The sequence below is a fragment of the Lepidochelys kempii genome, chromosome 14 (assembly GCF_965140285.1).
Source record: "Lepidochelys kempii isolate rLepKem1 chromosome 14, rLepKem1.hap1, whole genome shotgun sequence".
Classification (NCBI taxonomy): Eukaryota; Metazoa; Chordata; order Testudines; family Cheloniidae; genus Lepidochelys; species Lepidochelys kempii.
Window position 1 is genome coordinate 24,101,244 of NC_136393.1, and position 11,515 is coordinate 24,112,758.

Below are 11,515 nucleotides of genomic sequence, written 5' to 3' on the forward strand. Positions count from 1 at the left end.
TTCGGTACCAGAGGTTGCCCACTGCAGCCAGGGAGTGGGCGAGGACGGCGCTGGGTGACGAGTCATCGGGAAGCTCCTCGATGAGCTCCTGACACAGCCAGTGCCCCACATGGCCAGAAGGATCCCCCACCACCTCCCACTCCCCCGATTCCTTCCTGCCCATCCGACTTGCCCCCTTCCCGGATTCCTGCCCAGCTCACTCCCAATCCCCTTCTCTCCTCCTCCCTGTCAAAACTGCCCCCATTCAGCCCCATCCCGACGACCAAGGTGGGACCATGTGATTCCTTGTCCCCCACTCTCAGCTGTCCCTCAGCCCCACAATTCCCCCCCTCCCTCCAGTTGCCGTATGGAGTGTCTCACTCACCACGATCCTCTTCACCACAGCCGCCTTGCAGCAGCGCGGCTCCAGCGTGTCCTCCCCTCTCTCCCGTGCAGCCAGACATGCGGGGTAGATGGCCTGAAGGAACAGGAGCTGCTGCCCCTCATCCTGGACCCACCAGGAGTGGGGTATAGCGAGAGAGAACCTGTTAGCGAGGGACCTTCCTGCCCCACCCACACCAGCTCCAGGGCTCAGGCCTCAATGGGGGATTGTGGGGACCCGCCGATTGTCCAAATCCCCCACCACTCCTACACAAGCAGGATCAGGAACTGGGACAGTGCCTGTCGGGGGAGACGACCTCGGCTGTTGTGGGATAAACACCCCCATCTTGGGGGTCCCACATAATGGATGTAAAAGGGCTCCATTAGGGGTGTTGGATCAGGAGGGACAAGACCCTCGGTAGGGGGTGGGGATGCTGGGAAGGAACAGGGCAATCTTGGTTGCAGCCCAGGTGGGGAACATTTGTACCTTATCTCTGCACTGGAGCTGCTCTCGGATGACCTTGAGAGCAGCTTCATCTTTGGACATGTCCACCCCTTCCTCCTGCTCCGAATCCAGGGGGGTCCCTGCACCAGGGAGGGAAGGACAGGGGTGTGGTGGGCAGAGCAGGATTCAAGACCCCCCTTCCCACCTCAGGCCCCCAGGGCAGATCAGGCCCCAAACCCCCCTCTCAGGGATGCCTTCAGCCCCCAACAGTTGCAGAAGCCCAGAGCAGAGCCCCCCTCCCCTGCCCAGGACTCCAGGGGAGGTGCCTGTTCCCCCCGCCCGGAGCAGCAAGGACCAGAGTGGCAGCAGCTCTTCACGCCCCCACCCCCAGGTCCCCGTGCGGAAGGGGCAGCTGTGTGACGGCTGCTGCTGTCCGTGGGGTTCGCAGGGCTCAGGCCAGACATCTGGGCTGGGGACCCCCCGTATCCCTGGGAGAGCGTCTGGGCCCAGGGTGTTCACATCCCGTCCTCAGCCCTCCCGGAGCTCAGCCCGGCTCCTCACCTGGAACAAAGCAGTGGCGCCCGTCGGCCTGGCTGCTGCCAGAGGCCCAGGTGCTGCCGCTGTCCCAGGCTGAGCTGCCGGTGCTGGGACAGGGACCTTCCCCCTCCTGGCCGGCGGGGGCTGGAAGGGCCTCAGAGACCGGGCAGGGCGAGGCCTCCTGATGGGAAGGAGGGCTGGGCTCCTGGGGCCGCTGCTGCCCACACAACAAGCCCCAGAGCCACCCTGCCCGGCGCCCCTCCTGGGCTGGGTCCTGCCTGCAAAACCGCAGCCTGGGCCAGCTCCACTGGGGCCTGGTCGGGGCCTCTCCCAGCTCGGCGCCTGCGCCGGGAGCCGGGGTCCTTTTCCAGAAGGCCGGGCACTTCCGCCGTCTGGCCTGGACGGGACCTGCTTCCCCGCCAGCGGGGATGCAGGGGTTGCTCTGCCCCTTGGGAAGACGGCAGCTGCTTCCATCAGGCTCTGGGGCCACCTGCAGAGCCTTCCTCCGCAACATCCGCAGGAGCCTGGCCATCCTGGAACCGAGCGGGGAGCAGGGGTGAGTCTGGGCTCAAGGCAGCCTTTCACTCCTGGGCCTTTTCCGTCCCTCCTCCTCCCTGCTCCAACCACAGCCGCACCCTCTGCCCCCACAGGAGTGCAGGGAGTGCCATCTACACACACGGGCAGGAGTTAATTGCATGATCTGCTCCCAACCTTTCCCCTCATAATCCCTGCTGCTGCAATAGCCAGGAAGTGTCATCCTTTTCCAGCAATGGCGTAAGTCCCAAAGACCATCGGTTACTCTGGACAAGCAGCCCCCTCCTGTCGTCCCAGGCCACTCTCCCGCCCAGGCTAGAGAAGGAACAGAACCCAGGAGCCCGGACTTCTCCTGGGAAACCATTCCCCATGTCAAAGTCACAGAGACCCTAAGCACAGGAAGACCAGGGCCCTCCTCGTTCCCCATTGATTTCCAGGCTCAGCAGCTCACAGGGTCTGGCCCAGCTCAGAGACCCTCAGCCTGGGGAACAGTGTCCCACAAGGGAAGGGCTGGGAGCCCCTTTGCTGGAACCTTTCCAAACACACTGGAGACGGCTCTGAAGAAGCCCCTGCCTGGCCTAAGAGTGAGGGGCTCTTGGGGGCTGTTTGCAAATGAAATCCCCCTTTGGAGATAGTCTCTCCCCCTGTTTCTGCCTCTCCCCAGACAGACAGGGGAAGACACCGAGGAACCTGAATGCCACTCACTTGCTCTCAGTGATGGTATGATGGATGGCGGATGTTCAGGGTCAGCAGACGTCCGTCGCCCTCCTCCTCACTCTCCAAGCCCAAGGCAGGCTGGAGAGGGTGGTGACCTCAGGAGTTTCCCTGCCCAGCCAGCAGGCAGGGTGATGACACGAGGGCGATCGACTGGCTATAAAAACAAGAGTCTGTCTGATTGCCAAGGGACGGAGAAACTCAGCCAGCAGCAGGGGGGTGCCGAACACTGCCCTAGGGCGGAGGTGACAGCGCCTCCAGGATCCTGACATCCCAGCACTTTACCCACCTTCCTGGAGCCTCCCAACCCTGCTGGTCTGTAGCGATGGGACCTCAACCCGACTGATAGCAAACGGGCATCACCTACCAGCTCAGGGTCACATTGAGTGTCAGAGCCATGGATGGACCCCTTCACTAACCACTGCCGCACACTCCCTCCCACAGCTGGCAATTGCAACCAGGCCCTAATGGCTGGTCCCCCTGACTTTGAGAGGGAGGGTCACTCCTGCTTCCATTGCTGCCTCTTGATCTGTGGGACTTTGGGCAAGTTGCTCCCCCTCTCTATGGCTCTCTGGGACTCACATCCCTGAATGGGCTTTAAAAAAGACAATGGTTAAAGTTTGGCCCCAACTAGTTCTTGTTTCTCGAGACTAGCCATTTTAGCAAAGTTTAGAGTTCTTGACATTCAGCACCTGGAAACATTCCTTTCTCCTTCGCAGATGGCCTTAACATCCCTTATCTCACCCAGGCTCCCTGCTGCCTGGAGTTAGAGAATTGACCCTGTTCCCATTGGACCTACCCAAGGTGTCACACAGCAAAGCGGTCACGGAGCCAGAAAGAGATCACAACAGTCTTGACTCCTGTTCTAACAGACAACAACCCCCCCGGAGGCAGTGATAAAGTCCAGGAAATAAGGTGTGAACATTTGCATGGAAACCGTTTTCTGTCAGAAAATCCATTCAGACGAAACCACTTTGTTTCTTGAAAGCATAACAAGTAGGATGAAAATTCTCTGCAAAAATATTTGTTTGCAAAACAAGAGCATCTCCTCTCCGTCACAGTGCATTAAACTGTCTCGTCGTACACAAAGGGGAGACACTATGCTCTAGAAAATTAGATGAGATGCTTCAGTCTGAGCTAAGTAGTTGCTGCTCTTCACAATTTCAAAACAATAAAATAGAAATGAGATTGAATATTAGGTCATAATCTGCTATGGCTCAGTATGATAGGACACCCCCTAGTCTGCACTGCTCCAAGTGACACTCTTCAGTGCATCCCCAGCATCCACCCATGGTGAGGTAGGTGGGAGAGGATTGTTATTTGTACTTGACAGAAGGAGAAACGAAGGCTGAGAAAGGAGCGGGGACTTGTCTTAGCTGATGCAACCAGTCAGTAGCAGAGTTGCTCTCAAATGAGCTACAGACCAACAATTGTTCCTAGTAATTATTCAGCAATTATTTCAGAAGAATTGGAATGTTCGAGAGGATCATGAACTGCTCCGAGACAATGAATGGAGAGCAGTGTCAACATTGGTCAGACATCTAACTGGTTGTGACTTATTTGCTTGGTCATAAAAGAGAACAACAAAGACCAGAGTTTCCTCCCTGTCAATAGCCCCCTCCTCAGCCAATCAAGGTTGATACTTTGAGGAGTGGGAGGCTAAGGGTTCTCATCAAATAGCCCAAAGAATGGCCCTGGTCACCACCGAGGGGATCACTCTCGGAGCACTAGTCCAGTCTCACCTCTCTGTGAGGGCCTCCCACAACCCCCCCCCCTCCCCCAGCCTCCTCTCCACACACAGAGCTCCTGGTGGTGGGAGGAGAACAGAGGAAAAGGACAAAGGAAGCAAGAAGAGAAAGGTAGGAGGGACAGAGGAAAAGGGAAAACAAAAAGGAGTAACCCCAATGTCCCCAGTAATTCTAAGGGACAAAGTCCTAGGTCGGAAATAAAATACTGCCCCCACAAGCTAATGTTTTCCTTTCCTAAAAATCAGCCGGCACCTGATGGATCAGACTGAACAGGTTCCAAACCTCTCCGAGTCTCTTACCTTCTCTACAGGGAGGTCTGTTTTCGAGCAAAACCACAAAAAGAAAAGGAGAAAACTCCGAAGAGGGTCCTCCTTGTGCTCACGTACGTGCAAGTGAATTCTCTCTCAGTCCTCCAGGAGAGACCTCGAGAAGGAGACGTGCTGAAGCAAAGCCACAGGGATCTCCGAGGTTGCCCCTGTCCTGCTCCCCTGTCCTGCCTGGCTGATGTCAAGATCTCTCTGTGAGGTCATCGCCTCCCCACCACCTTTGTCCAATAGGCTGAGGTCCTGCCAAAGGCCCTTGTGATGTCACTGCCACACCCACCCCGCTGCTGCAGTGCTGATGTCCTGCCCCTGTCCAGCCACATTGGATGTTTGAGCTGCTTCCCCTGGATCACCCCTCTCAATGAGCGTTCATTGTGGGCTCAAGCCGAACACAGTAAAACATCAGAGGCTTCTCCCCATGCTACACTCAGTTTTTCATCAATTAGCAGACTTTATGGACAGAAGAGACAATTAGAGCATGTCTTCTGACCACCTGCATATCACATGCCTTCTGTAGAGCATAGGAGCTAGTTTTTGACTACACACCTTCCAGAAAGGCATCTAGTCTTCATTAGAAGACATCAAGAGCTGGTGAATTCCCACCACTTCCCTTTCTAGTTTGTTCTTTTGGTGATTCATCCTCACGGTTGAATATGTGTGCCCTCTTTCTCATATGAATTGGTCTCTTTTGAGTTTTCAGCCACTGGGTCTTGTTATGCTTTTCTCTGCTAGATTAATCAGCCCTTTAATACCCGATATTTTCTCTCCATGAAGTCACTTCAACACTTCAATGATGTCACCTCCCAATCTTTTTTATCATCTAAACAGGCTGAGCTCTTTCAATAGCTCACTAGCGTCTGCCAGGAAGGGAGTCCCCACAGAGGGACACCGTAATCTCCCAGGGCGGGAAAAGGCTCTCACTGCCATTTCTTAACCTCATGGGGTATTCTCCTGTTCTGCCAACCCCACCCCTATTTAAGCATCTCCAGGTGCCTGAGGGAGCAGGAACCAAAGGCCATCCTGCATCTGGGACAGAGATGGAGGTTGATGACCTACCTGCCCATGGTGACCATGGTGCAGGACAGCCCTCAGCACATGCGAATGCAGCTCCAGATCTGGGAGCAGCTTCCCTTTGCTGGCACGAGACCTTGCAAGTTGAGGGGGTGAGACAGGCACTAACTTTTGGAAACCCTCAGTGGGATCAGAGGGTAATGGTTTGTAGAAAGTGGTGTTGGACAGCTTTACAAAAACTAGACAAGAACGGTGCATGTTCCAGGGCAGCTCCAGCCCTGGTGCTGTCAGTGAGACGTGTCCTCCCAGCCCTGCCTGACGGGTCTTTCTGTTTCAGAACCTCATTGTAACTGCCAGAAAAGCCCAACCTGTGGAGTTGTGGTTGCACTGAGAGTTGTATCGTCTGCTTTGATCGCTGCCATCATTGCTCTGGCAGGTGAGTTCCCAGCTTCCGCCCTGCTCCCTTCCCCTCCATCTACAATCTCCGTGCATCCCATTCCCCGTGACCTGCCACAGTCCCTCTCTCCTCCTGGCCTGTCTGGCTTCTGCCCCTGGGACAGAGGATTCCTGGGGGATGTTCCTCCCCGACCCTCCTCCTGCTCCCTCCCAGACCCCTGCACCTGGGCACTCTCTGTGTCGGGACGATCTGACTGACATTAGCCCCCCCCCCCCAGCCCATCTCTGAGCACTTTGGGTCCAAGTCACCTTTGCCACGCGCCGTGAAGCAGTCCCTGACCAGGGTGTCCAGTGGGACAGGGTGCAGTGCAACCCTGAGCCCTTTGCCTTCCCTGTGTTGCTCTGAGGTTACCAGCCTGGCCTTCCTGGATCTTCAGGTCACGCCTGTGGCCGGGCGGCAGGTGCTGCCGTGTTATTGAAAGGAGCCCTAGAGCTCAGTCTAGACCCCTCCACCAGCGCAGTGTGAAAACCCACCAATCGCTGAGCTTGGCCATGAAGGGTCCCTTAGCACCATTCACTCCCCCGGGCTGCCCAGACAGCGTGTGCTCGTGCAGAGGGCTTCTGTTTGCCGTGAACATGAACCCTGCTGTATCCCCCCGTCGTCTGGGGCAGGGCGTGCTGGAGACTGTCGGGGGTGGGATTTCTCTACTGCCCTGGGATCCGATCACTGGGCCCCAGGAGGGTTTAGCAGCTGGCAGAGGGGATTGAATCCAGGTCTGTCTGCATTAGGAATCCTCTGTGCCGATGTCATGACATCCGTGCCGTTGAATTAGGGCAAACCGCTAAAGGAGACGCACCGCACTGGTGCACAAAGCAGCTTGCCTTGGTGGAGTTCGCTGCAGGAAGTTACCAGAGCGAGCCGCAGTGCTCCAGCGCATCTCCAGGAGGTGTTTGCCCTGATGTCACTGCGTCACTGTGATTATACGGGTGCAGATTGCTCGGATACAGAGGTGAATTAAGTTCCATCATTCCTGGCCCACAGTGCAACAGGTCACTTCCCGTGGCTGTGGTGTCTGGCGCCCCACTTGTGGCTTTCATGTCCCTGAGTGAAAGTTCCCACCTTCTTCTCAGTTGTTCACCTGCTGTTTGTTGCGAGGTTGAACATCCAGCTGTTGATCTTGTGCCTGGGGTGAAATGCTCTGAGCTGTGTCAGTCCCTCCCAGGCTGGGAGTGTCCCTGGAAGCCTTCTTGCCAGGCAAATTTACTGTGACAAACATCTCCCTCACCCTGCGTCTGATTGCCGTGGACCAGCCCCAGCTGGGGGTCCCAGTAGGCTTGGCAGGCCGGTGAATTGACTGCCTGTTTGACCTCAGTCAAATAGTGTCAAATACTCCAGCAAGAGCCCTGGGGGTAGGAGGCAGCGTGATTTTTGATTGCGTCTTGCAGCCTCACTTGTGTTTTTCAGAACTTGGTTTCAATGTTTCACTTTTTAATCTGAGTTAAAATAACTCAGTTCAATAATTTTTTTAAAAATTAGGCATAAGTATCTACCTTAAGCTAAACCTACTGGAGACAATGACGTCTTGCTCTTTTTTTGTTACTGTTCTGATAAATTGGTATTTTAAAATATTTGACCATTGGTTTTTTTTATGACACATTTGAGGTACCAGTCAAATGCCCAATTCTAGGTGCAACTCTTACCCTCCATGTGACTGTCTCATTCTCAGTGCTGGCGTCTAAGCTTTCATCAGCTGATCTGTGCCCCCCTGCTGGACCCTCGTGCCCAGACAGCTGGGTGGGATACCGAGGGAAACGCTACTATTTCTCCGAGAGGGAAGGGAGCTGGACCGACAGCCAGAGCCCTGCTCTGCACCGGGTGCCTCCCTGGCTGGGATCGACAGTGAGCAGGAAATGGTGAGAGACTCTCGAATTGCCAGACACTGGCCTTGGCTCAGCGGCGGCTGCTACAGTAGGACCTGGGCTCTGCCCCCTCCCGTGCTGGGAGGCCGGAGTGAATGAACTTCCAGCGGCTGAACGCCAGCCCTGGCTGGGCCCAGGGCCCTATTGTCTGTGTGTGATCACGAGGATTGGCCATTCTCAGCTTCCCCCTCCCCAAATAGGGAGACAGCCCCTCTCTAGGGCAGGGCTGGCTCAGGCATCTACTGGCTGCGGGAGTGGGACTGAGAACCCAGCCAGTACTCCTGTTTGGGGGAAGGGAAAAGAGCAGCCAGGTGAGGCTGTGGGGGGTGGGGTGGGGTGGGGGTGGGAACCTGTCACATTGACCCCTCCCACTTTAGCTTGACTTGCTCCCTCCTCCTACCCTGCTGTGGTGAGTGGGGGCTGCTCTGTGAGAAGAGACGTCTCTGCAGAGAGTTCAGACCCAGCAGCAGCCCCCAGACCAGGGGGACTTGGGGTGTGGGTGACTGGGAGCACTGGGGCCGGGCTGCTGTGTGCGGTGGGAGCGTTAAGACTGCCCGGGTGGTCTTGTGCTTTGCAAGAGGGAGGGGAAAATCCCACCCCCCCCGAAAATAAACTGAGCACCCTTCAATATGCGACTGGGATTCTCTGCAGCACAGAGCCCTGGAGGGGCGGTGGGGGGAGCACGGGAGCTGGGGCTGATACCTGCTGTCCCTCGGCTTTCTTTAAGGCGTTCCTGCTGCGCCATAAGGGTGTCTATGACCATTGGATCGGACTCCGGAGGGAGCAGGGTCAGCCCTGGACATGGGCCAACAGCACCAAATTCAGGGACCTGTGAGTCTCTCTCACCCCTCTGGACTAATTCCCTGGGCTTGGGGATTCTGGTGTCTGAGCGGTTTGAGCTCAGGTAGATCCACCATTCAGTGCTAGTGAAACCACCAGACACGACCCTGGTCCGTTCGCGTCCTGTGTGTATCGGAGACCGATGGGAGCCGGCGTGTCCCTGAACTCTCGGCTCCTCCCCGCAGCACGGTGCTGGGCCGGAGACAGAGCCCGCCATAGCCAGAGGTGCCCTCGCAGCGTGCTGGGATTTCAGCTGGGACACTCGCTGTTCTCCCCCAGCCCTCTTCAGCAAGGTCCCTGGGGTGTCTGACCCCCCCCGGGGAAAGGAGGTAGCAGGGAGCTCAGGTTAACAGTGGCTGCTAGAGAGGGCAGCATGCCGAGCAGTGCATGGCAGGTGCAGGTCCCGCTGGGGATTGCAGCCGGCAGGTTTGAGTGACTTGGCTGATGAGGCCTCTGAATCCGCAGCAGGGCACCGATGTTAAAGGAGCCTGCGGTTCACAGGTGCTGGACGCCTGGGGCTCCCACTGGAATGGGGTACAGTAGTGATGGCTGCCCAGCCAACACCCCGCAATGGGTTTCAGTGGGCTCCAAGTGTGATCACAAAACCTTGAGCCTGGAGCAGGGTTTGAACCCCGGAATTCAGCACTAGAAGCATGAGCCTCTGCCATAGGAGCGAAAGAATCCACTTCTTTAACTGAAACCCCCCCTGATTGATAAAGCTCTTATGCAGGCCAGCCATTAGAGGGGGATGGAGACCCCCCACTTCCCTGGTCTGGTTTACTTCAGTACTTTGAAAACTCAGGCTGTTATGGCGCTGGGTCAGGGCTCCCCAATGGACAGTCCCCATTCTGCTGTATTGGACCCAACCTTTGGATCCCACCTGCTTCCAGCCTCACTGGGTCTGAATAGCCACCAGACACTGTCCTGAGTTCGGGCCTCTGTGGCCCTCTCCTGGGGTACAGACTCCCTGTCTGGTTCCCTCCTTAGGAGGTGGGACCCTGCAGATCAGCTGCTGTAGGACCCAAAACCAGGTCTGAACCCTCCCAAACCTCCCAAGAGGCATGTTGTCCCTAGAGCTCCACCCTCTACTCCAGAGGAACTCTGGGAGGGTCACGGGAGGGTTACAAACAGGGCACACATGCTTTCACAAAGGAACTTCTTCAACACTCTCTTTTTCCCCCATCCCCAATGGAAAGCTCAGGAGTTATAGATCAATGGAAAAGGAAACCCCTGAATGCAATTTCCTCTTTCAGTGTCATCTTGGTTCTGCTCCGTGTGTTTCAAGGAGGGGAGATTCCTCCTGCCCCCCGCTTTTCCTGCTCGGTCGTCTGATTCTGGTGATGGTCTACCCCTCTTGTTAGAGGACCGGTCCCTTTTGACAATCAGTCTAAGAAATTCTCTCCATCCTGCTGGGGACTTTCCATTCTCCAGCACCCCTGTGGGCTGCTCAGCATAGAGGGTCACAAACAGTCAGTGGTTCTGCAAAGCCCCCGCTGTCCTGAGCTCTGCTCCTGAGGGGCTGGGAGAGTAGCTGCTCTGCACTCAGGCCTGCACTGTGGAGAACGGCTCCCCTGGCTGGGACTGGTGTGAAATGCCTGGCCTCTGCCTGACTGCAGCTCCCTGGCTTCTGTGTTGCAGGTTTCAGATAAGAGGAGGAGGTGACTGCGCGTATCTGAATGAGGAGAAAGGGGTCAGCAGCTCACGGTGCTACATGGAAAGACGGTGGATCTGTAGCAAACCTGAGGTGTATGTGATGGGAAAAGAGACTGCACTGGAAGGGGGCTCGAAATGAGACTCCTAGAAGTGACACTGATCCAACTCACACCTACTTGAACGAGCCAAGTCCCCATTCGTCAGCCTGGCCAGGATCTCAAAATCAGGCAGCGGGGCCCTCAAGCATTAAGTGTGTCTCGTTTAAACTGTGGATTCTTCGTATGTGCCTTCTGCTTTTGAACCTTTAAACTCAGGGTCACATTGTCAAGCTTTTCTCTGCAGCTGAGAGGGAGTGATCTCATGAGAAGGAGTCTCAGCCACACGCTGGGGAAATGAGAGAAGGGAAGGCCTTGTTCGTTTAGACTCCAGAACAGCATTTCTCAAATGCAGCCACCAGCTGATTGTTTTGCAGCCACAAGAGCCTCCAAAGTGCCCCAACAATCGCTGAGATGTTAGGTATTAAAGGTGCCTTCTAAATGCCATAAATCCTAATGCGCGCTCCCTTTTACATAGTACCATGTCGGCAGAGCTGAGCTACATCGGTGTGGTTTTCTTTGAAGTCGCAAAGTGTATTCTTTGGCTAAGAACATAAGAAGGGCCAGACTGGGTCAGAGCAAAGGTCCATCCAGCCCAGTATCCTGTCTGCCGACAGCGGCCAACGCCAGGTGCCCCAGAGGGAGTGAACCTAACAGGCAATGATCAAGTGATCTCTCTCCTGCCATCCATCTCCACCCTCTGACAAACAGAGGCTAGGGGCACCATTCCTTACCCATCCTGGCTAATGGCCATTCATGGACTTAACTTCCATGAGTTTATCCAGTTCTCTTTTAAACCCTGTTATAGTCCTAGCCTTCACAACCTCCTCAGGCAAGGAGTTCCACAGGTTGGCTGTGCGCTGTGTAAAGAAGAACTTCCTTTTATTTGTTTTAAACCTGGTGCCCATTAATTTCATTTGGTGGCCCCTAGTTCTTGTG

At 55.7% G+C, this 11,515-nt stretch overlaps 1 pseudogene; it reads left to right on the forward strand.

The window, feature by feature from the left end:
- The first annotated feature begins 4,100 nt into the window (after positions 1-4,100).
- LOC140897979 (C-type lectin domain family 2 member D-like) lies at positions 4,101-10,620 on the forward strand (annotated as a pseudogene).
- Positions 10,621-11,515: the final 895 nt, after the last annotated feature.